The 27,563-nt window shown below is 33.8% G+C and overlaps 1 long non-coding RNA gene across 1 annotated transcript; it reads right to left on the reverse strand.

Moving 5' to 3' along the window:
* Positions 1 to 23,509: 23,509 nt before the first annotated feature.
* On the reverse strand, positions 23,510 to 24,600 carry LOC139188452 (uncharacterized). The gene is made up of 2 exons (XR_011571875.1): positions 24,080 to 24,600; positions 23,510 to 23,886 (listed from the first exon to the last, which is right to left on the reverse strand). It is a non-coding gene; the product is annotated as an uncharacterized lncRNA (long non-coding RNA).
* Positions 24,601 to 27,563: the final 2,963 nt, after the last annotated feature.

The raw sequence follows: 27,563 nt of genomic DNA on the forward strand, positions 1-27,563 counted from the left end.
ACGAAAATTGACGTTAAATTATAAAGTGACAGAGAGTTCATAAAGAATTATTTTAAAAAAGTCTCCTTAACATTTTTCACGAAAGAAATATGATCTGATGAAACCTTTTGGTTTTGCTTTTGTGGGAAATAAAAGTCAAAGTTATGAGAGCTTTGATATTATATGTTTTTCAAATTTCTAGAAATAAGGATGAACCCTAGAGGAGAGGAGAGGGTTCAAGTAATCATATATACCTTTTGTCACATTTCTTTGATCAAATCAAAATTTTAAAGTGTATGTAATAATGTTTGCAACATTTTATATATACAACAATGTTAAGATTATTTGATGCATTATTTTGGAATGAACATTGTTAAAACTAAAATACCCCTACATTATTTGATGCATGATTTTGGTCACAAGCTTCAACAAACAAATTTGGACCAAAATGCCCCTCAAACAAAAAACTTCAAAGACAACCCAAAATAATGCATCAAACGTGGCATGGATATTTTCGTTATTTTAACAGTGTTTTTTTAATAATTAATTTTTTTTGTACTATTTTTTTTTAATTAGTACCTCACAATAGGTTCGCAATAATATGATTCAATCAGTTGTTCATTAAATATTATTTTCTCTATTTTTCAACACGTTCAAAACATATTAAGAGGCGTGTAATGCTGGTTATAAAAAAGGTATCTCTGTCACATCTCAGTCTCGGCTTCGTTGTAGCACGATATTGTCCGCTTTGAGCCACGCCCTCACGGTTTTGTTTCTAGGAACTCACGAGAGAACTTCCCAGTGGGTCACCCATCCTAGGACTGCTCTCGCCCGAACTTGCTTAACTTCGGAGTTCCGATGGAACTCGAAGCTAGTGAGTTCCCAAAAGGCCTCGTGCTATAGGGAGGGGAGTATGTACATATAAGGCACATCACCCCCTCTCCGTTGGTAGATGTGGGATCTCACAATCCACCCTACTTAAGGGGAACCCGGCGTCCTCGCCGGCACATCCACACCGAACGGCAGAGTGGCTCTGATAATTTCGCACGTGGATAATAATGTGATTAAATTAGTTATCAAATGATTTTTTTTTAACAAACGATATTATCTACACTAACGGGGAGGGGGTGGGCTTAGCCTCACAATAAGCTAGCAATAATGTGATTCAATCAATTGTTTATTAAATATTATTTTCTCTATTCTTAATGTAAATTCTATAGAGACCGATTTTATTATGTGAATTCAGCTGCTTCATTTGGTTTATAATGAGTTTCTTCTAGCATGATCTAAGATTATTCATTTAATTAAATGTTTGACTTTCCTTTTGTCAATTTACGCATATAAATACATTTAAAACGTGTAAGTTGCGCGTAGCACGCCAATGATTCAAAAAAATATTCAAACAAAGAGGTGAATAGTGCTTTTGGTGTCACCACGCTTCAACAAAATATTCAAACAAAATTGCCCCTCAAACAAAAAACTTCAAAGGCATCTCAAAATAATGCAGGAGCATTTTCATCATTTTAACATTAATTTTTTTGTGGTTTTTTTTAAATTAGTGCCTCATAATAGGCTAGCAATAATGTGATTCAACCAGTTCTTTATTTAAAAAACACGTTCAGAACATCTTAAGAGGCGTGTAATGCCGAATATAAAAAAAGTCTTTCGCACGCTGATAGGAGCATATTTATGCGACTTAGTTAACTTGTTTCTTGGCATTTATGTTGTTAGTTCGTAGTTATTTTAGTATTTTAAGCTATTTTCGTGTGTTTGTAGGTCCAAAGGGTTAATGTGGCAAAGAAGTGCATTTTGGAGCATTTTGGAGCATTTTTGGACATGGAATGGATGGCATATGCTTGGAGCAAAAGGAATGGACGAAATTTGAAGTTTGTGCATCATCATCTCCCTATAAATAACCATTTTAGCACACTCATTTCACCCAACACATCCATTCACCTACCATTACATCCACTCATTTCACCCAACACATCCATTCACCTACCACTACATCCACTCATTTCACCCACCACATCCACTCATTTCAACCACCCAACACATTCACCTACCACTACATCCACTCATTTCACCCAACACATCCATTCACCTACCACTACATCCACTCATTTCAACCATCCAACACATTCACCTACCACTACATCCACTCATTACCACCACCCATTACATCATCTCTCTAGCCTATAAATACATTCATCCACCCTTCACCATGGGAGATGGATCTATCCAAAATCACACACACACATCATCTACACAACTCTCCACTCTTTGCCGCATTCTCCATCCAATCTAAACCTATCCATGATCCTTCCATTCATCCATCAACATCCATAGACACTTGTGCCGCAACAAGGTGGGGAAAAAGAAGATGGTCCTTTGGCGTTTCAAGCTTGAAGATTGGAGCGTTTTAGGTGTACTTCGTTCTTATTTTCAATGTCTATTTTGTTATTTTCTAATTTTGTTGCAATTATGAGTGGCTAAACCCCTATTTAGTTAGGGGGAAGTTTGAAACCATGAACATGCTTGAGATATGAATTGATTTCTTCCAATTGTGATTTGATAAGTTGTGATTGCAATTCAATTATCTATTTTATTCATAACTGATTCTTGTATGTTTATTAAGGATGCATACTTAGTTTTCATGCATGAATTAGATGCTAGAATATAAATGAGTTTCACCTAATCGTTACAAGTTTATATTCATGAGTAGTGAAGGTTGTTTGTCACAATCGTGTTAATTGAATTCTTGGCAAATGTATCATGCATTCATAGTTATAGTTGCCTCGTCAACACTTATGATTTTCACTAAACGTAATGATCTCTGATTGTATCTCTATTATGCATTCATATATGGGACTTTTAGAGAATGATTTGGGTTGTCGCATGCATTCATCCAATTCAATGAGTAAAGGAAAATCTGAGGGTTAATTTGTGCATCACGGTTAATCTAGGGTGTTGAGTATCATAGTTTATTGAAAAGCAATTGGAAATCGATTCATGTACAAGTGTGTCATGTGTGAAAAACGGACCTCTAACTAATTCATCAATCATTTTATTTCTCAAATTCATTTTATAATCTGCCTAGTTTTATAACTTGCTTATTTATTTCAAATTCATCCAAACCAAAATCCCCCTTTTACTTTCTTGTTTCAAAGTGTTAAATTTCTGTTTTGTTTGTGTTTTTGAGTATTTTGATTCAAGCCAAAACACTAAATTCGTCCCAAGATGTTTTAGAGTCCAAATCTACCTAGTTTGTGTTTTTAGGCAGTTTTGAGTGTTTTTAAGTTGTTTTGAATCTACAGAATCTGTTTTGAGTCCCTCGAGTCTATTCAAACGTTTTTAATTTTGTTTTTATGTTTTTGAGTCAGTTTAGAGGTTTTAGCAAGCCCTCATAATCCCCGGTTTAGAACGATCCCTACTTGCATTTATACTACAATTTGACAACAAGGGTTTAATTTGAGTGCTTAACTATCATCGCATCACACGCGAATAATAATGTAATTAAATTAGTTGTCAAATGATTGTTTTTTTTTTTAACAAACGATATTATCTACACTAAGGGGGATGTGGGTGGGCTTAGGGCTGGTTTGGTATTGCTGTGCTTTGAAAAAAAGCTGCTGTGAGAATAAGCGGCTGTGAAATAAATCAGCAGAGTGTTTGGTAAACTTTTTTGTAAAAGTGCTTTTGGAAAAAAAAGCAGTCTGATAGTGGGTCTTTTCATTAAAGGAGCACTGTAGTTCTGTGTGCTTTGAAAAAAAGCCAGTTTTCCAAAGCTACAAATTGCAGCTTCAGCTTTTTCCTTTGATTTTAGCTTATTCTCACAGCAGCTTCCAAAATAAGCCATTTTTTTTAAGTTTACCAAACACCAAAAACACTCCCAGCTTTTTTTCATAGGAGATTTTTTTAAAATCACCTCAACCCCAAACTGGGGCTTAGCCTCACAATGGGCTAGCAATAATGCGATTCAATTAGTTGTTTATTAAATATTATTTTCTCTATTTTTAAACATGTTCAAAACATCTTAAGAAGCGTGTAATGCCGATTATAAAAAAAGTCTTTCGCACGCGGATAATAATGTGAATAAATTAGTTGTCAAATAATTGTTTATTTTATTTTATTAACAAATGATATTATCTACACTAAATGGGAGGGGGTGGACTTAGCCTCACAATGGGTTAGCAATAATGTGATTCAAGCAATTGTTTATTAACTATTATTTTCTCTATTCTTAATGTAAATTCTATAGAGACCGATTTTATTATGTAAATTCAGCTGCTTTAATTGGTTTATAAGGGGTTTCTTCTAGCATGATCTAAATGAATTTAGCCGATTTTATTATGTGAATTCACCAAGCTTCAACAAAAAATATTTGGACAAAAATGCCCCCAAGACAAAAAACTTCAAAGACATCCCAAAATAATGTAGGGGTATTTTTATCATTTTAACTGTGCTTTTTTTAATAATTAATTTTTTGTATTGTTTTTAATTAGTACCTCACAATAGGGTAGCAATAATGTGATTCAATTAGCTATTCATTCAATATTATTTTATCTATTTTTAAACGCGTTCAAAACATCTTAAGAGGCGTGTAATGTCGGTTATAAAAAAGGTCTTTCACGCACAGATGATAATGTGATTAAATTAGTTGTCAAATGATTTTTTTTTTGTTAACAAACGATATTGTCTACACTAAGGGCATGTGTGGGCTTAGCCTCACAATGGGCTAGCAATAATGTGATTCAATAAGTTGTTTATTAAATATTATTTTCTCTATTCTTAATGTAAATTCTATAGAAATCGATTTTATTATATGGATTCAGCTACTTTAATTGGTTTATGAGGGGTTTCTTCTAGCATGATCTAAGATTATTCATTTACTTCAAATATTTGACTTTCTTTTTGTCAATTTACGCATATAAATATATTTAAAATATGTAAATCGCGCGTAGCACGAATAAGGTCTTTTGCATGCGGATAATAGTATGATTAAATTAGTTGTCAAACGATTGTTTTTTTAACAAACAATATTATCTACACTAAGCATGAGATGTGGGCTTAGCCTCACAATGGGCTAGCAATAATGTGATTCAATCAGTTGTTTATTAAATATTATTTTCTCGGTTCTTAATGTAAATTCTATTGAGACCGATTTTATTATGTGGATTCAGCTGCTTTAATTGGTTTATGAGGGGTTTCTTCTAGCATGATTTAAGATTATTCATTTACTTTAAATATTTGACTTTCCTTTTGTCAATTTACGCATATAAATATATTTAAAATGTGTAACTCGTGCATAACACGCCGTGATTCAAAAAATGTCTTATGCACACATGTGACGTTTTAATGAAGGCTAGTAATATAATAATATCAGCTATGGACTTGAGAAACGACGTACTGCCAGCTGGTGGCCAGTGGCATGTTGTGTCATCAGTTAACAGCGCACCTAACAGAAATATTAACAACAATATGAAAGTGTCACAAAATTCAAACTTTAGGTATGAAAGTGAGATAAAAGAATTATAGGTCTAAAAGATGGAATTTCACAATACTTATGTGGGAAACTGAGAATTACCCTTAAAAAAAAAATATTCAAGATGGGGTGTAAATGATTGCGTTTACAAGATTCGAATTTAGGACCAAGACCAATGGGTCATTGTATTAAAAAAGTGTGACAGATATGTAATCCCTTGATGAAATAACCCAAGACAAACTTAGTAGCTCTGCAATGACTACGAGGACAAAAGAAGGTGGATTTTCCTTCATGTTCAGCTTGCAGCTTGTTATTAAATTTTACTATTATCCTATGCTGCATCCGGGTACTGTGTAGCATTAAGTTTAATTTTATGTCACTTAGTTGTGGGAAAGGGGTTGAATGGAGACCGATGTTTTTACACTTTGATTTGTTCATTGATTATTTCTAGTGGTGCATATATAGTTGTAGACGGGGCAGGTGTAAGGTGGCACACGATAAAACTTGAATCATTTAAGTCAAGGTAAAACCAAATTTCTACTAAGTTTTGTCTGTCTCCACGATCACACAAGAAAAACATTTGGTTAACTTACTTATTTATGGTAAATGTTCTCCATTTTTTTACCTTGTAATAGTTAGTGTTTGTAGGTTTTAGAATTGGACTAGCGAGGGTGCCCAAGCAATGTTGCAGGTTGTAAAATCATATAAAACATGTAGACAGCCCTAAATATATGTACGATGGACAATACTTTTTTTTTTTTTGAACAAAAGACATTATCTGTACTAAGGGGGATGTGGGAGGCTTAGCCTCACAATGAGCTAGCAATAATGTGGTTCAAATTCGCCTTTGGCGATAATCGAACCTAAGACATCTCACTTACAAGTGAAGAGGAATACCACTAAACCGTAGTATTAAGTGACGATGGACAACACTATTACATACATATGAAAATCTATTTACAATAAAAAAAAGGGTGTCTAAGGGGGCAATGAACTGCTTGTTGTAAAAAGTATTTTAGCAACCTTTATGCAACAAATTAGTTAACCAATCAACTTTTCAAAAATTGATCTGAGTACAAAAGCATGTGATCTCACATCCCTGGTTGTTCATCCCCATATATGTTGCAAAAATAGCGATACAACTCCATCATCGCAAGTCCTTACATCATCCTTCATTGCATTCCAAAACTTCCTTCTTTCTCTTTTTTTCTTCTTGCATAGGTGTTTTCATTGCTCTATTACAAATTGGAAAAAAATGAAAGTTGTCAACGTAAATAAATGACAGTTTTAATAAAAATGAGAAAACAAAATATATGTATGGTTTAAGAATGAAAATAAGTTTAAACCTCAAAGTACCGTTGTCTATTCGAATACTTAGGAATCAATCTGCTAAACTAAAATAATCCTCTAGATAGTTTATAGTACTAACCAAACATTTTATTTGGTCTGCTTGCTTTCACTTTCAATTCGGATCAAAAGTAGGAGAGAGTTGTTAGGATAAGGGTGAACGCAATTGACTATTTAAAGTTGAATTCCTTCACTGCCGGCCGGGAAGGTGCAGTGGAAGAGAGAGAGAGACAGAGAGAAGAAAAGAGGAAAGAAACGAACACGAAAGGACAAAGACTATCCATAAGATTATAACAATGACTTCTTTGCTGTGACTAAGCTATTCAACTATCAATAATGCATTATTTTAGGTTGAAATTTGGAAGCATATGAGAAGTAGCAATGGCAACAACCACATAATAGTTCCTTTCAATATAAGCCTGGTATCCCGTTATTTAAAGCCGCATAGAGGTGGCCCGTGAAGCCATTATGTGTGTCTGCACCGTTGAAGCTCAAGAACACATCGTAATTCCAAAGTTTTGACTTGAAGGAGGATGAAGAGGAGGCTTCGTGGGCTGTCATCATATTCACTGTTTAGCAGTGCAGTGGCTGTGTTTGTGTTTGTGTTTCTTTTCGTATCAAGATCCTTCAGTCAACAAAAATAAAAGTTTATAATATAATAATGTTCGTGTATGGATTTGAGAAACGACTTACAGCCATGCAGGAAAGACTATCATTAATGCATTATTTTATGTTAAAATTTGGAAGCATTTGGGATGTGGCTTGATTCATCTACTTCGAACTTAGGACAACAATTTATTGAATGGTTATATTAACTATTAAGTGGTGTTCTATTATAATACACCCAGATGGGGGTGATCCATATAATACACCTAAGTGGACCATTTTTAGGCTCCGCTGCTAAAAACTACTGCAAAATGCGTTATTTTAGGTTGGAATTTGGAAGCATTTGAGAAGTAGCATGACAACAACCACATAATAAGCAAAAGTGATTAGAGAAAAGACCCAAATATGAAAGGATTATTAAAAACAATTATTTAAGAAGGTAGTGATGAGTTGATATTATTCTATATTTTTACCCTAATTTTAGTTATAATATATTGGTTATTTTGAGAGAATTTGGATACCTTACTCTATATTTCAATTGTAGGACACGTGGATCTACTTTGAGCAAAAAATGATAAAATGAAGGAATTTTGGAGTAATTCCAATTGTAGTGGATTCGTGAGTTTTTGAAGATGATTGCGTCAAGTGGGGCGTTGGTTGAGTGTAATAAATTAATTTTCCTAGATTTTGTAGTAAATTGATTGGAGTCAATTAGTGAGTCTTTGCTCAGGCCAAGAGAGTCCGGCGTGTGTCCGGATGAAATTGTTGGATGCACAATTCTCTGTGAGAGTGTTGGAATTCTTTGTCAGTTTAAATATGGTTTTGGAGGCCTTTAGTAGACATTAGGCTCTTTTAAACGAGTTAATTGTTAATGTCAAGCGTGCCATGTTGGTTTAGATCAGGCAGGAAGGACTTTGCCATAGATATGTTAAATCTATGTCAAGTTCTTTTTTGTGCCTTGTTGTTAAGGACTTGTATATACCATTTTTTGTTATACCAAGTTATTATCACAAACCGATCCAATATTGGTAGTGGTTGCGCTGCAGCAAGTCAAGCTCCTTTGGTCAACAAAAACAAAGTTTATAATATAATAATGTTGGTGCATTGACTTGAGAAACGTTATATTGCCTGCTGGAAAGGTGCTGCGAAAGAGAGAAGGAAAAGATGAAAGAAATGAGGATGGGGGCCTAGTTGCAGTGGCACTAGAGCCAAAGAAACTCCCACCTCACCCAAGTTCGATTCCCCCACCCCCAAGCTTAACTAATGACAAAAAAAAAAAAAAAAAAAAAAAAAAAAAAAAAAAAAAAAAAAAAAGATGAAAGAAATGAACACGAAAATGACAAAGACTATGCAATAGATTATAACATAACTTCTTGGCGTTGATTACAACTGTTCACCTAATTCAACTATCAATACATATAAAATATGATATGATTATATAAGTAACGACCCTAAACATTATTGGATCTAATTAACTAATGTAATAAATAATCTTATTAGTAGACTTGGCATTCGTGTCGTGTTTTCCGTGTTCGTGTCGTTTTCGTGTCATACCTGATATCTTAACGGGTCGTGTCGTGTAACACCTGTTAAAATAAACGGGTAAAATGACCCGACCCGAAATCGACCCGATAATATTAACAGGTAACATGACCTGACCCGTTACCCCGTTAAGGAAAATATATTTTAAACCAATAAATAATCAAATGAAAAACATAATACTAAATAAGTATATACATTCCATATTATCACATCCAAAACATAAAAACACAATTTTGTTTTAAGTATATTTTCGCTTACCTAAAGTCTTTAATAGTTTTTTAATTAATGTAGAAGTGTAAAAAAATATAGAAAAAAATATATAAACACTCGTAATGACAAGCTTTATAACTTTCATGAAGAGCTTAACTTCGAAATTCGCCACTATAATCATATAATTCATAGATCAAAATTTAACCGTTGATTGTTGTTTACATTTATGCTTCATTGTTCTCATCAAATTTCGTTTTTTTAGATTTTCTTTTTTTTAAACATGATCTATTAGAGGGTGCAGGTAGATGAACGGTTTGGATCGTTGATATTATATTTAGAGTTTTACGGTTAGTGAAAATATTGCTTGATGTTTATAAAGTTTCTACAAATTATATGACATTGACTCATATTTCAGTTAACCGTAAATATCGAAACGTGATATCATCTTCTTACATCCGCCAGATAATCATGTTTTCAAAAAATAAAATTTTAAAAATGAAATTCAGTAAGAAGAATAAAGTGTAAATGATAATCGACGGTTAAATAAATTTAAGGTTTCACTACTACAAAATTATCTATTGCTGGCGATCCAAAAACATTTTTCAACGATCCAACCATCAAATTTATTTGTACACATTCCAAGATTGCATACATAAAAAATCGTAAAAAACAAACATTCAGAGATTACGTAACAGAACAAAAGTTTTCAACGGTTATAAACGAAAAATCACAATTTAACGGTTATTTTAGCTCCGATTTTGATGAATTTTTACAGATACACTCCTCGACCCTATAAGAATGTAATGAATAAATTTGATCTTTAATTTAAAGTATTTACAATAGTGGATACCACAAAAACTTATTTTATACTTAATAGAAGTATAATATTAACTCTAAATGTTTGTTTAATCTACCATTTTGACACAATATGCATTCTACAAAAAAATTTTCAACGATCCAACTGTCAAACTTATTTGTACATATTCCGAGATCGCATACGTAAAAAAACGTAAAAAACAAACATTTAGAGATTACGTAATGGAACAAAAGTTTTCGACGGTTATAAACGAAAAATCACAATTTAACGGTTATTTTATCTCCGATTTTGATACTTTTTTACAGATAGACTCCTCGACCTATAAGAATGTAATGAATAAATTTGATCTTTAATTTAAAGTATTTACACTAGTGGATACCACAAAACTTATTTTATACTTAATAGAAGTATAATATTAACTCTAAGTGTTTGTTTAATTTACTGTTTTGACGCAATATGCATTCTACAAATTTTTTTTCAACGATCCAACCGTCAAACTTATTTGTACACATTCCGAGATCGCATACGTAAAAAATCATAAAAAACAAACATTCAGAGATTACGTAATGGAACAAAAGTTTTCGACAGTTATAAATGAAAAATCACAATTTAACGGTTATTTTAGCTCCGATTTTGATGATTTTTCACAAATACACTCCTCGACCCTATAAGAATGTAATGAATAAATTTGATCTTTAATTTAAAGTATTTACACTAGTGGATACCACAAAAACTTATTTTATACTTAATAGAAGTATAATATTAACTCTAAGTGTTTGTTTAATCAACCATTTTGACGCAATATGCATTCTACGAAACTTTTTTCAACGATCCAACCGTCAAACTTATTTGTACACATTCCGAGATCGTATACGTAAAAAATCGTAAAAAACAAACATTCAACGATTACGTAATGGAACAAAAGTTTTCGACGGTTATAAACGAAAAATCACAATTTAACGGTTATTTTATCTCCGATTTTGATGATTTTTTACAGATACACTCCTCGACCCTATAAGAATGTAATGAATAAATTTGATCTTTAATTTAAAGTATTTACACTAGTGGATACCACAAAAACTTATTTTATACTTAATAGAAGTATAATATTAACTCTAAGTGTTTGTTTAATCTACTGTTTTGACGCAATATGCATTCTACAAAACTTTTTTCAACGATCCAACCATCAAACTTATTTGTACACATTCTGAGATCGCATACGTAAAAAATCATAAAAAAAAAACATTCAGAGATTACGTAATGGAACAAAACGTTTCGACGGTTATAAACGAAAAATCACAATTTAACGGTTATTTTATCTCCGATTTTGATGATTTTTTACAGATACACTCCTCGACCCTATAAGAATGTAATGAATAAATTTGATCTTTAATTTAAAGTATTTACACTAGTGGATACTACAAAAACTTATTTTATACTTAATAGAAGTATAATATTAACTCTAAGTGTTTGTTTAATCAACCATTTTGACGCAATATGCATTCTACGAAACTTTTTTCAACGATCCAACCATCAAACTTATTTGTACACATTCCGAGATCGCATACGTAAAAAATCGTAAAAAACAAACGTTCAGAGATTACGTAATGGAACAAAAGTTTTCGACGGTTATAAACGAAAAATCACAATTTAACGGTTATTTTATCACCGATTTTGATGATTTTTTTACAGATAGACTCCTCGACCTATAAGAATGTAATGAATAAATTTGATCTTTAATTTAAAGTATTTACACTAGTGGATACCACAAAAACGTATTTTATACTTAATAGAAGTATAATATTAACTCTAAGTGTTTGTTTAATCTATTGTTTTGACGCAATATGCATTCTACAAAACTTTTTTCAATGATCGAACCGTCCAACTTATTTGTACACATTCCGAGATCGCATACGTAAAAAATCATAAAAAACAAACATTCAGATATTACGTAATGGAACAAAAGTTTTCGACGATTATAAACGAAAAATCACAATTTAACGGTTATTTTATCTCCGATTTTGATGATTTTTTACAGATACACTCCTCGACCCTATAAGAATGTAATGAATAAATTTGATCTTCAATTTAAAGTATTTACACAATTGGATACCACAAAAACTTATTTTATACGTAATAAAAGTATAATATTAACTCCAAGTGTTTGTTTAATCTATCGTTTTGACGCAATATGGATTCTACAAAAAAAATTTCAACGATCTAACCGTTAAACTTATTTGTACACATTCCAAGATCGCATATGTAAAAAATCGTAAAAAACAAACATTCAGAGATTACGTAATGGAACAAAATTTTTCGACGATTATAAACGAAAAATTACAATTTAACGGTTATTTGAGCTCCGATTTTGATGATTTTTTTACAGATACACTCCTCGACCCTATAAGAATGTAATGAATAAATTTGATCTTTAATTTAAAGTATTTACACTAGTGGATACCACAAAAACTTATTTTATACTTAATAGAAGTATAATATTAACTCTAAGTGTTTGTTTAATATACCGTTTGTACGCAATATGCATTGTACAAAACTTTTTTCAACGATCCAACCGTCAAACTTATTTGTACACATTCCGAGATTGCAAACTTAAAAAATCGTAAAAAACAAACATTCAGAAATTACGTAACGGAACAAAAGTTTTCGACGGTTATAAACGAAAAATTACAATTTAACGGTTATTTTAGCTTCGATTTTGATGATTTTGTACATATACACTCTTCGACCCTATAAGAATGTAATGAATAAATTTGATCTTTAATTTAAAGCATTTACATTTTTTTATATATGAGTGATTGTTTATATATATTTTTACATTTTTTATACTTCTACAATAATTATTATTAATTTTATTAATTTTGCCCTCAAACAAAAAACATTATTCATGAGGGTTTGAAGGATTTTAAAAATCTAAACGATAATATAAGTGTAACAATTATCTATTCGTAGAGGAATAATGATAAATCACAAGTGTTTATATATTCTTTCACATTTTTCATACTTGTATGTATATCTTCTTAGTTCTTTCATATACAAATACTATACTAGTATATTTTAATTTTGGACAAGAATATGTTATGTAAAATTTATCCTAGTAATGATAATAAGGAACTCTCATAATAAAAATAAATAATGACTAAAACTTTTTTTTTATTTTTTTTATAATTTATATAGAACGATAATACAAAACTATATATTTAATATAGAATATATTGTATACATTAATATGACTATTGTATTTTATAATAAATCTTTTAGTAATTAAACTTTAAAATTATTAAAATAATTTTTTTCTTAACGGGTCGAAACGGGTTACCCACGTGTTACCCGCGTGTATACCTGTTAAGAACCCGTTATTAACGGGTTCTTAACGGGTCACCCGATAGTGACCCGATAAGTTATCGTGTTGACCCAAAACCCGTTATTTTCGTGTCGTTTTCGTGTCGTGTCACCGTGTCATGTCAAAAACTGCCAAGTCTACTTATTAGACAGTTGGATTCCTTAGCAAGTGGTTAACTATCTTTTTAAGTTTAGAAGTCATGTAGTAATTAATTAGTAATGATCAAGTATCTTAAGATTTTTTTTTCATCAATTGTAATCTATTCTTTTAACACTCATCACTTGTTAGTAATTTGTGCTTTGGCAAGTTTGCTGCACGATAGATTAAAGAGGGGGGGGGGGGGGGAGTGCTTCTTTTAGATAGTTTGTATGAAATATTGGAGAGAAATATATTTGTGAAGTGAAAAAATAATTCAAAAAAGTTATGCAGCTGACACGTGACTTTTAATCACAATTGATTAGAATGCCTCTTATTAATTTGGCAAGGTTCACATCCGTTTCACACACAATTTAACCACTACTAATGTAGTATTATGCTTAGTTTCACGATAGAGGTGGGTTTGGATTCATTCGGTTCGTTTTTTTTTTTGCAAAAATCGAAAAGAACCGAAACCTAGGTTTGGTTCAATTTTCTTTAGGTTTTTTTTCGGTTTGGGTTTATTCAGTTCGGTTTTGGTACGGTTTCGTTTTTATTTTATTTTAAAAACTTGATCATTTTTTAATATGGAATTTAGAAAAGAGGCTTGCATTGGTAGACTAATAATAAGAAAATTGGGAATGTGGGAATGTGGGAAGGTAGTTGTACATATACAAGATCATATAAACCAATCCTATGCTATCAAAAACCTCAATTGCAAAGAAAAATGATCACTGTATCTATTTAAAAAGCAAACAAATAGAAAAGCTCTTCTAAGTTCCAAAACTTTCGTCTATAACCAATGAAATATCCTCCCTAATTGAGACAAGTATGCACCTTGAAAAAGCCCTAGGCTTAGTTTTAAACTTGACAACAAAGTTTCACAAAAATGGGCATACATTCATAAAATCTAAAGGGATTCGGTTCGGTTTTTTTCGATTTTCGGTTTTTCGGTTCCGGTTCGGTGTTCAGTCTCTTTTTTTTCGGTTTTCGATTTTTTGAACCACCCTATTTTATGTTATTTAGTTGTGGGGAAGAGGTCGAGAGGAGGCTGATGTTCTCCGAACCTCCAAAGTTATTATCACAAACCGATTGAATATTGGTAGTGGTTGGGCTGCAGCAAGTCAAGCTCCTTCAGTCAACAAAAACAAAAGTTTATAATATAATAATGTTGGTGTATGGACTTGAGAAACGACATATTGTCTGCCAGGAAGGTGCACGAAAGAGGGAAGGAAAAGAGGAAAGAAATGAACATGAAAGGATAAAGACTATGCAATAGATTATAACATGACTTCTTAGTGGTGATTACAACTATTCACCTAATTCAACTATCAATACGTATAAGATATGATATGATTATATATGTAAGTAACGACCCTAAACCTTATTGGATCTAATAATTACCTAATGTAATAAATAATCTTATTAGACAGTTGGATTCCTTAGCAAGTGATTAACTTAAGTTTAGAAGTCTAAGTCGTAATTAAGTAGTTGTGATTAATATCTTAATATTAACAGCAATATGAAAGTGTCACAAAATTCAAACTTTAGGTATGAAAGTGAGATAAAAGAATTATAGGTCTAAAAGATGAAATTTCACAATACTTATGCGTAAAGTGAGAATTACCCTTTAAAAAATTATTCAAGATGGGGTGTAAATGATTCCGTTTACAAGATTCGAATTTAGGACCAAGACCAACGGATCGTTGTATTAAAAAAGTGAGACAGATACAGAATCCCTTGAGGAAAGAACTCAAGACAAACTTAGTAGCTCTACAATGACTACGAGGACAAAAGAAGGTGGATTTTCCTTCATGTCCAGCTTGCAGCTTGTTATTAAATTTTACTATTATTCTATGTTGCATCCAGGTTTTGTGTAGTATTAAGTTTAATTTTATGTCACTTAGTTGTTCACTGATTATTTCTAGTGGTGCATATATATAGTTGTATATACCGCATCGACAAAGATTCGTGGCACTTTTCAGCACCGATGTCTTTTATGATGGTATAATCATTATCTCACCTTACTGTATTGTGCGTATGCTTTGTATCGTGTGTGAAGTGGGTTCCTTCCCGCTCACCAGCGCACTATGGTATTTAGGCACTCTTAGGTTTAAATTTATTCACATTTTCCCACATCATCACACTCTATGGCTTCGTCACCTTCCAGGTGCCGGCCAGCGCAGCTCGATTCGGAGTCCTAGTGGACATTCCGGGTCGGGGTGTGTCAGTTTGGTATCAGAGCATAAGTTGGGCAGTATAGCGTTCATCACACGTGTGATGTGAGTATTCTTGGTCTTTGTGTCTAATGTTCGAATCTCGCTACTTCGTCGAATACGGAAAATAGGTGACCTTTCTTCAGTTTTGGGCAGTTTTGTGGTCTTGACGACATTTTAGAAAATTATTATGGCGTTTGTCCGTGGAATTTAAAACGAAGTTATTCCTTGTGGAAGAAATGTTTAGATTTGAGGCAAGTTGATGGCCTAAGTTAATGTATTGATAACCGTGTATCACCGAAGATTTTATCAACCAAATCCATCATCATTCTTCCGTTGTTAGAATTGATCCTTTTGAGATTAGAAATCTCAGCTAGTTTGGATTTCTTGGTGGTATTGTTAGAATATCACCTAATAGAATTCTTGTGAAGTCTACTTCTGTTAAGACTCTAGAAATGTCTCATGTGACAATGTGGTGCTAAAGTGATAGCACTCGATAGATGAACATGTTGGGGAATTACTTTTGATCCCTGGTAGTTTAATATTTTGTGATGTTACTTTGTGGTCGTCAAGAAACCTTGTTAGCTTATTCTTAAATTCCACATTTTACTTTTAAGTTTGAGACAACCCCATAATGGTTTAGTTTTCGTCATAAATTATCATTTTTGAAAATTGTTCGACTCTTTTGTGGAGCCAAAAATATTCCCTAGGCGACACGTGGACTTTTGGACAAAAGAGGACAAAAATACCCTTGAGGCATACAGGGATTCCTATGCACAAGCAGCGGGAAATTGTCTTTCAACCAAGTCAAAAGTGCTCAAAATAGGTAACAATTTAAAGCCTATTTCATCAAATTCTTTCTATAAGGTAATTCCCAAAACCTAATTTATTTTATATGTTTTATATTCCATTATTTAGCTAATCAATTAGCTAAATAATATATTCCTTTCATGTTTCCTAAAAATTGACTAATTAAGGGATTAATTACCTAATCAATCCCTTAATTATCAAGTTGAAACACCCATTCAAACCTAAAAATACTAGAGGGCTGGCTATCCCCATTCAAAACCTAATCCATCACCTTTTTCTACCTTTTTCACCATTTCTTCCTTTTTATTAGCCAATTAATACCATAACCACCAAAACATTTCCTTTTATGTTTAATTAGCCAATTAATTGGCTAATTAAACCAAAATAAAACCTAAAATCCCTACTTAGTGGCCGGCCACATTTCCTCTCTAAAGTAAACCTACCTAGCCCTATAAATAGGTACCTATTTTCACCAAATGGTAATTCCAATTCTCTTACAAAAAATCTCAAATACTCTAAACACTATTTCTCTCTAAAATTCTAACTTTGGCATCGAAGGTTCTTCGGCCAAAGCCCCCCCCCATTCATCGTGGGCGTGTGAGGCTTTTGGCCTTAACCTAAGGTGCTAGTTATTTTGTAGGTGCAAAATCGTCCAAGATCGAGGAGGAGAAAATTTGCATCCACATCTTTAATATTCTAGTATGCGTCAGTTATATTCATACTCTCAGTCTCACCTCCTGGTATTAAAGGTAATTGGGTTGATTTAGAGTCACCAGTTTGTTTCTCATATCATTTCGGATATTGACAACGGTCTAGGAGGATCACTTAGATATTGAAATTGTATATTTAATCCAGATATCTTGTACTCTAGACTTTATGAACGTGTTTTAACCCTCAAATTCTTGAGTGTCCATTTAACTTTCTCGACATGGTTTCTCACTCGGTTGGTGAGGGATTTATGATAGATCGACTTGGCGGGTGCTTGCGCCATTTTCATATCGTTGCTAGCAGGAACCTTCGACGTTGAAAGTGAAATCGTAACCATTAATTACTTAATCAACCAGTAAACGCTCAGTTGAACGAATCTTACCATGATGATCGAATATCTCGAAAGCTATTGTCATAGTTTGATGTATACATCCAGTCCAGTTATCTCTTATTCTAAATTTGATAGACTTGCCTTGATCCTTAAATTTTTTAGTATTCTTCTAGCCTTCTTGACATGGTCACTTTCTCACTAAGTTTGAAGGAACTTCATTATGAAATCGCTTGATAAAGCATTGCAGACTATGTTAGCTCGACTACATAACATGTATGTCACTATTATATTTTATCGGGATGCATGTTTACAAGTGTTTGGGAAGCCTCAGTGATACCAATTTAGGTAAACAGAAATTCGACAAGATTATCATCTCGGTGTAATTATATTTCATCGTGCTACATGTTTCACTTCCAAGCCTTTGGAAGTCTTTATGAATGTTATGAATATTAGATGATGTTTAGTATCACATTTCTACCCCTAAACTAACGATTAGCTCGAAACTAGCTACTCAGACCTTAGTGGACGAATTTCATCTCGTTCGTTCCACCATTATCCTGGTTGCAACGTACCATTGTCTCTATTTTAGTTGCTTGTAACCACGGTTACAATTTTAGTTTAGCGATGGTACCATTGGAGTTGACATGCAAAGACTTTATGCACAGTGCATATTTGATAGACGCTTAATTTTTTAGAGTTATGTGTATTTACAGTTGCATTTTGATTAGGAATATGGCATCATTTGAGAGATAATGTAAATATTATATTTGTGGCATGGTACTGAAAGAGAAGGAAAGTTTGAGCTTGGAGGCATAAAAGAGGAATCACTACACTTCGATCGCGATGGAATGACATTCTCTTTTATGCAACCGCTCTAGTTTGATTTCTTCTTATGTGTACATTTTCTTACGATTTTCGGAGCATTTTATGTATAACTAGTGATTTCAAATTTCGGGGACGAAACTTTTAAGGTGGGTAGATTGTGACAACCCGTCCCTATTTCTAGAATTTTATAAATTTTAAAGGTGTGAATTTATGAAAATGCCCTGAGAGGCGAAGGTATTGACTTACGTTGACCAACGTACAGTGAGATGTATGACTTACTCCTTTAGTGCATATGTGTAGTACTCGTTGGTGCGAACACATAGGCGAAAACCGTTTGCGAGTCCAGATTATAACGGTATAGTTACGGACATTTGAAGTGGAGTTACGAAACTAAAGTTATTAAATAAATTGAACTCCCTAAAAGTGGGAAGGGGGACCAATCAGAAATCAAAAGAAGGGAGGGAACTTTCCCTTCATGTTAACCTGTGCAACCCCAACAAAACCCGATTTCAACCCGGTTTAATTCCAGCCTCCTCCTGCCATTTTTCCGTTGAACAACCACCATCTACTACCTACAATCTCTTCCACTACCTCCCCTCTACCTTTCTCACTCAAGATTGAAGGGTTTTAGGTCCAAAATCGTGTAAAAATCGTACGAGTGACCTGTGGAGTTTCGACGGCAATTCCTCCATTCCGGCGAGTTCCACCACCTAAAACTACCCTTAATCAACTTCCCTTGGACCCAGGAACAAGATCCAACCAATAGTAAAGACGTTGGAGCACCGAGGAAGAAGAATCGAAGTTCACCCATTTTAGGGTTCCGGCGGGTTTAAGTGAAATTGGAATCTTTCCTGGCTAGATTGGACATGGCCACAGGTATAAATCGATTCCTCATGTTGTGTAGATAAATTTTCATGTTTGGATCGTGTGATTTGGTGGAGAAATGAGAAAGTTATAACGATTTAAAGTTTGCTCAGTTTCCAGCGACCTCCGCCACTTTCGAGGTATTTTCCGGCCAAATCACGGTGAGATAGCCATCGTGTAAGTACCACTCTCTTCGTCTCGTTGAGAACTACGATTGAATCACTTGTTTTCGTTGAGTATTGACAAAGTGATGGACGTTGAAAGGTTGCCCAGAAATTCCAGCGAGTTACCAGTTTTCCCGCGGACAGCTGTCTTTCAGACCATTTTCTGGCTACCATTTGGACTCCAAGCTGGTATAAATTTGTTCTACATTTCTCTAGCTTCGATTTGGTATATTATGGGTTGAATTTGGTTTAGAAACAAGTGAGATATAGAGTTCCAAAGATTGCCCAGGAAATCTGCAAAATCTGCAGAATTCGGCGAAGTTTCATTGAGGTCCACCATTTGATTAGAATAATAATTGACAAAATGACCGTTGGATCGTCACCAAACTTTAATACATTATAGTACGTAATATTTGAGGACCATATAAACTTATGGATCGGTAATCCGACGTACGGATCTTCCCGAATTGGATTTGTAAGTTTATAAAATAAATGTTAACCGCCACTTGGTTTTGGGCAATTGGCGGAGATCCAACCGTTGGATCGTGATGAAATTTTAGTATGTTATTTTAGAAGCTCAATGTGCATCTTTGGAAGTTACGGATCGGAAATCTGAGTTGCGGATCTCCTGGATTGAGTTATGTAGGGTTGTGGACCCCACCGTCAATCTTTGACCGACGGTCGACCTTTGGTCAATGGATCTCAAATCATTTTAGAATGTCCTTGAGGATGTGCTTTGTGTGAATTACGTATTATATTGATAAGGGTTCTGAGATGTAATTTGATAATTGTTATAGGCACCAATTGTTCGGGATGCCTTGATGTACGTGCTAGTGAATCATAGCGTGGGCTTCAGGTGAGTGGATCTTTTCTCCTTATCATATGTATATAATTGATATTCCACAAATGTTTCTAAAGTGAATTATATATGTACCTACAAATAATTATAGTGAACTACGAATAGCTTGATCTCTATTTAGGGTACGTAGGCAGTCTAACGAGATGTTATATGCAGCCATACAATAAATGAGACTAAATAATTGAGACAACAGCCTTGTTTGGGGAATGGAACAATGTGAAGAAGGTTGGTAGAAAAAGCGAGGTTTAACCTTATGAACTTGATGGTTAAATGTTGATCATAAATCGATATGTAAGAAATTTAGTGATTGAAGTAAATAATCGTAAGCAGCGATAATTAATTTAAACTAGTGTTTTGCTAGGCCTGTCACTGATAATTATTCCCAAAAGTAAATGGTTCGAGAGTGGGGCGTTACAGTTATTGCATTTTAGGCAAATTGTTTATATGTTTATATATCTGGAAATATTATGATATGGTTGAAATTCAAATTTATATCCTGGTATATCTATATGTATATCCCTTGCACATAATTATTGTGAATGCTCTGGAGTGCAAGAATGAATGCAGGGCACACTAGTAAGTTCAGGTAAGTATACGATATTAGTTGAACTAATGGGGTTATGGTATGACTACAGTTATGTTTTAAGCAACTCCGACACGGTCGTACAGGTTGCAATAGTTGGCAACTCCGGCATTGTCGTACATGTTGCTTATGAGTTGTACATGTGGTATTAGATGCCTTTAAAGCTCATAAACCTGCACCCCAGTGTTAGTGCTCCCGCTCGTGGCCAGGGCACAGTCCTTCATGTAATATTCACCCCTCGTACCATACACTCACCTTAAATTCAAGGTAGGTGCACATGCCTGTCATACAGACCATTATAGGTGGTTCCAACTCGTAGGTGACTCTTCACGTGATCGTAGCACTTGAGCATATTCATTTACACCCAGTCATGTCGTACAGACCACTACAGTGGTTCCGAATCGTGTGCAGGTGTAGTGCCGTACAAGTCACTAGAGGTGACTCCTGCCAGATTGAGATATGAGCTATAGACTTAGCCATATAGACCACAAGATGTGGATCTGGCTGACATATTATTTGTATTTATGATGAGATATATGATGAGATGCTAGCATATATTTATGATGAGATATGTGATGAGAAGCTAGTATATATTTATGATGAGATATGTGATGAGATGCTAGTATATATTTATGATGAGATGCTAGCATATATGTGATGATATGTGATGAGATGCTAGCATATATTTATGATGAGATATGTGATGAGATGCTAGCATATATGTGATGATATATGATGAGATGCTAGCATATATTTATGATGAGATATATGATGAGATGCTATGAGATGCTAGCATATATTTATGATGAGATATGTGATGAGATGCTAGCATATATTTATGATGAGATGCTAGCATATATTTATGATGAGATGCTAGCATATATGTGATGATATATGATGAGATGCTAGCATATATTTATGATGAGATGCTAGCATATATTTATGATGAGATATGTGATGAGAAGCTAACATATATTTATGATGAGATATATGATGAGATGCTAGTATATATTTATGATGAGATATGTGATGAGATGCTAGCATATATGGGATGAGATATTGATTTAACCATACATGATGGGTGGATCAAGCTAACATGCCATTTCCTATTGGTTTATTTCACCTGGGTTACTCATTCCTGTTAAGATATATGACGTAGCATAACCGTAAGACTATCATTTTGGTTATGGTTTTGATTTATAGTCAAGCCTGTTATTTTCTAGGAAATTAAACAGGTATTACGACGAGGGGCTACTATCATTGATAGTTGGAATTGGCTTGAAGAGTTTTGTTTCATTCACTCACATTTTCTGTTTTTGTACCCCTCTAGGTTCTAGCAGCAGAGTTCCGCATCGATGAAGATTCGTGGCACTTTTCAGCACCGATGTCTTTTATGATGGTATAATCATTATCTCACCTTACTGTATTGTGCATATGCTCTGTATCTTGCATGAAGTGGGTTCCTTCCCGCTCACCAGCGCACTCTGGTATTTAGGCACTCTTAGGTTTAAATTTATTCATATTTTTCCACATCATCACACTTTATGGCTTCGTCACCTTCCAGGTGTCGGCCAGCGCAACTCGATTCTGAGTCCTAGTGGACATTCCAGGTCGGGATGTGTCATATGCGGGAAACTGAGAATTACCCTAAAAAAATAATCAAGATGGGGGTGTAAACGATTGTGTTTACAAGATTCGAATTTAGGACCAAGACCAATGGATCGTTGTATTAAAAAAGTGAGACAGATACGTAATCCCTTGATGAAATAACTCAAGACAAACTTAGTAGCTCTGCAATGACTACGCGGACAAACGAAGGTGGATTTTCCTTCATGTTCAACTTGCAGCTTGTTATTAAATTTTACTATTATCCTATGCTGCATCCGGGGTTTGTGTAGTATTAAGTTTAATTTCTAGTGGAGACAGATGTTTGTTCACTGATTATTTCTAGTGATGCATATATAGTTGTAGACGGGGCAGGTGTAAGGTGGCACACGATAAAACTTGAATCATTTGAGTCGAGGTAAAACCAAATTTCTACTAAGTTTTGTTTGTCTCCACGATCACACAAGAAAAACTTTTGGTTAACTTATTTATGGTAAATGTTCTCCATTTTTTTACTTTGTAATAGTTAGTGTTTGTAGGTTTTAGAATTGGACTAGCGAGGGTGCCCAAGAAATGCTGCAGGTTGTAAAATCATATAAAACATGTAGACAATCCTAAATATATGTACGATGGACAATACTTTTTTTTTTTTGAACAAAAAATATTATCTGTACTAAGGGGGATGTGGGAGGCTTAGCCTCACAATGAGTTAGCAATAATGTGGTTCAAATTCGCCGTTGGCGATAATCGAACCTAAGACATCTTACTAACAAGTGAAGAGGAATACCACTAAACCGTAGTACTAAGTGACGATGGACAACACTATTACATACATATGAAAATCTATTTATAATATAAAAAAAAAGTGTCTAAGGGGGCAATGAACTGCTTCTTGTAAAACGTATTTTAGCAACCTTTATACAACAAATTAGTTAACCAATCAACTTTTCAAAAATTGGTCTCAGTACAAAAGCATGTGATCTTTTTTTTTTTTTTTTTTTTTTTTTCATAAAACGAGCAAAGAGCCTCAATTTCGTTGCTTGAAAATACATAACCTCAGAGTTGTAAAACCAAAATACCAAGATGTTTTTTGTCATCCAAGAATTTTGTACCAGTGTTTTTTGTCATCCAATAATTGGAGTAATTTACTTGCATGCGACCCTGCCTCCTCTATCTGGATCAACTAATTAGCTCACATGCCTTTGTCTAGTTCAGAAACATAGCACTGATTCTACTGGTAATCAAAATATCACCTGAAAACGACCAAAATCGTGTAAAGATCGGACAGCAGTGATCTCACATCCCTGGTTGTTCATCCCCATATATGCTGCAAAAATAGCAATACAACTTCATCATCGAAAGTCCTTACATCTTCCTTCATTGCATTTCAAAACTTCCTTCTTTCTCTTTTTTCTTCTTGCATAGGTGTTTTCATTGCTCTATTACAAATTGGAAAAAATGAAAGTTGTCAACGTAAATAAGTGACAGTTTTAATAAAAATGAGAAAACAAAATATATGTATGGTTTAAGAATGAAAATAAGTTTAAACCTCAAAGTACCGTTGTCTATTCGATTACTTAGGAATCAATCTGCTAAACTAAAATAATCCTCTAGATAGTTTATAGTACTAACCAAACATTTTATTTGGTCTGCTTGCTTTCACTTTCAATTCGGATCAAAAGTAAGAGAGAGTTGCTAGGATAAGGGTGAACGAAATTGACTATTTAAAGTTGAATTCCTTCACTGCCGGCCGGGAAGGTGCAGTGGAAGAGAGAGAGACAGAGAGAAGAAAAGAGGAAAGAAACGAACACGAAATGACAAAGACTATCCATAAGATTATAACAATGATTTCTTTGCTGTGATTAAGCTATTCAACTATCAATAATGCATTATTTTAGGTTGAAATTTGAAAGCATATGAGAAGTAGCAATGGCAACAACCACATAATAGTTCCTTTCAATATAAGCCTGGTATCCCGTCATTTAAAGCCGCATGGAGGTGGCCCGTGAAGCCATTATGTGTGTCTGCACCGTTGAAGCTCAAGAACACATCGTAATTCCAAAGTTTTGACTTGGAGGAGGATGAAGAGGAGGCTTCGTGGGCTGTCATCATATTCACTGTTTAGCAGTGCAGTGGCTGTGTTTGTGTTTGTGTTTCTTTTCGTATCAAGATCCTTCAGTCAACAAAAATAAAAGTTTATAATATAATAATGTTCGTCTATGGACTTGAGAAACGACTTACAGCCAGGCAGGAAAGACTATCATTAATGCATTATTTTATGTTAAAATTTGGAAGCATTTGGGAAGCGGCAACAACCACATAAACAAAAGTGATTAGAAAAAAAGACCTAAATGTGAAAGGATAATTAAAAACAATTATTCAAGATAGGTGATAAATGATTGATTCATCTACTTCGAACTTAGGACAACAATTTATTGAACGGTTAGATTAACTATTAAGTGGTGTTCTATTATAATACACCCAAATGGGGGTGATCCATATAATACACCTAAGTGGACCATTTTTAGGCTCCGCTGCTAAAAACTATTGCAAAATGCATTATTTTAGGTTTTTGGAATCATTTGAGAAGTAGCATGACAACAACCACATAATAAGCAAAAGTAACAATTATTTAAGAAGGTAGTGATGAGTTGATATTATTCTATATTTTTACCCTAATTTTAGTTATAATATATTGGTTATTTTGAGAGAATTTGGATACCTTACTCTATATTTCAATTGTAGGACATGTGGATCTACTTTGAGCAAAAAATGATAAAATGAAGGAATTTTGGAGTAATTCCAATTGCAGTGGATTCGTGAGTTTTTGAAGATGATTGTGTCAAGTGGGGCGTTGGTTGAGTGTAATAAATTAATTTTCCTAGATTTTGTAGTAAATTGATTGGAGTCAATTAGTGAGTCTTTGCTCAGGCCAAGAGAGTCCGGCGTGTGTCCGGATGAAATTGTTGGATGCACAATTCTCTGTGAGAGTGTTGGAATTCTTTGTCAGTTTAAATATGGTTTTGGAGGCCTTGAGTAGACATTAGGCTCTTTTAAACGAGTTAATTGTTAATGTCAAGCGTGCCATGTTGGTTTAGATCAGGCAGGAAGGACTTTGCCATAGATATGTTAAATCTATGTCAAGTTCTTTTTTGTGCCTTGTTGTTAAGGACTTGTATATACCATTTTTTGTTATACCAAGTTATTATCACAAACCGATCCAATATTGGTAGTGGTTGCACTGCAGCAAGTCAAGCTCCTTTGGTCAACAAAAACAAAGTTTATAATATAATAATGTTGGTGTATTGACTTGAGAAACGTCATATTACCTGCCGGAAAGGTGCTGCGAAAGAGAGAAGGAAAAGATGAAAGAAATGAACACGAAAATGACAAAGACTATGCAATAGATTATAACATAACTTCTTGGCGTTGATTACAACTGTTCACCTAATTCAACTATCAATACATATAAAATATGATATGATTATATAAGTAACGACCCTAAACCTTATTGGATCTAATTAACTAATGAATAAATAATCTTATTAGACAGTTGGATTCCTTAGCAAGTGGTTAACTATCTTTTTAAGTTTAGAAGTCATGTAGTAATTAATTAGTAATGATCAAGTATCTTAAGATTTTTTTTTTCATCAATTGTAATCTATTCTTTTAACACTCATCACTTGTTAGTAATTTGTGCTTTGGCAAGTTTGCTGCACGATGGATTAAAGGGGGGGGGGGGGGAGTGCTTCTTTTAGATAGTTTGTATGAAATATTGGAGAGAAATATATTTGTGAAGTGAAAAAATAATTCAAAAAAGTTATGCAGCTGACACGTGACTTTTAATCACAATTGATTAGAATGCCTCTTATTAATTTGGCAAGGTTCACATCCGTTTCACACACAATTTAACCACTACTAATGTAGTATTATGCTTAGTTTCATGGTAGAGGTGGGTTCGGATTCATTCGGTTCGTTTTTTTTTTTTTGCAAAAATCGAAACCGAACCGAAACTTAGGTTCGGTTCAATTTTCTTTAGGTTTTTTTCGGTTTGGGTTTATTCAGTTCGATTTTGGTACGTTTTCGTTTTTATTTTATTTTAAAAACTTGATCATTTTTTTAATATGGAATTTAGAAAAGAGGCTTGCATTGGTAGACTAATAATAAGAAAATTGGGAATGTGGGAATGTGGGAAGGTAGTTGTACATATACAAGATCATATAAACCAATCCTATGCTATCAAAAACCTCAGTTGCAAAGAAAAATGATCACTGTATCCATTTAAAAAGCAAACAAATAGAAAAGCTCTTCTAAGTTCCAAAACTTTCGTCTATAACCAATGAAATATCCTCCCTAATTGAGACAAGTATGCACCTTGAAAAAGCCCTAGGCTTAGTTTCAAACTTGACAACAAAGTTTCACAAAAATGGGCATACATTCATAAAATCTAAAGGGATTTGGTTCGGTTTTTTTTTATTTTCGGTTTTTCGGTTCCGGTTCGCTGTTCGGTCCCTTTTTTTTCGGTTTTCGATTTTTTGAACCCACCCCTATTTTATGTTATTTAGTTGTGGGGAAGGGGTCGAGATGAGGCTGATGTTCTCCAAACCTCCAAAGCTATTATCACAAACCGATTGAATATTGGTAGTGGTTGGGCTGCAGCAAGTCAAGCTCCTTCAGTCAACAAAAACAAAAGTTTATAATATAATAATGTTGGTGTATGGACTTGAGAAACGACATATTGCCTGCCGGGAAGGTGCACGAAAGAGGGAAGGAAAAGAGGAAAGAAATGAACATGAAAGGATAAAGACTATGCAATAGATTATAACATGACTTCTTAGTGGTGATTACAACTATTCACCTAATTCAACTATCAATACGTATAAGATATGATATGATTATATATGTAAGTAACGACCCTAAACCTTATTGAATCTAATAATTACCTAATGTAATAAATAATCTTATTAGACAGTTGGATTCCTTAGCAAGTGATTAACTTAAGTTTAGAAGTCTAAGTAGTAATTAAGTAGTTGTGATTAATATCTTAATATTAACAGCAGTATGAAGGTGTCACAAAATTCAAACTTTAGGTATGAAAGTGAGATAAAAGAATTAT

Source organism: Malus domestica, chromosome 02 (genome assembly GCF_042453785.1).
Source record: "Malus domestica chromosome 02, GDT2T_hap1".
Lineage (NCBI taxonomy): Eukaryota > Viridiplantae > Streptophyta > Magnoliopsida > Rosales > Rosaceae > Malus > Malus domestica.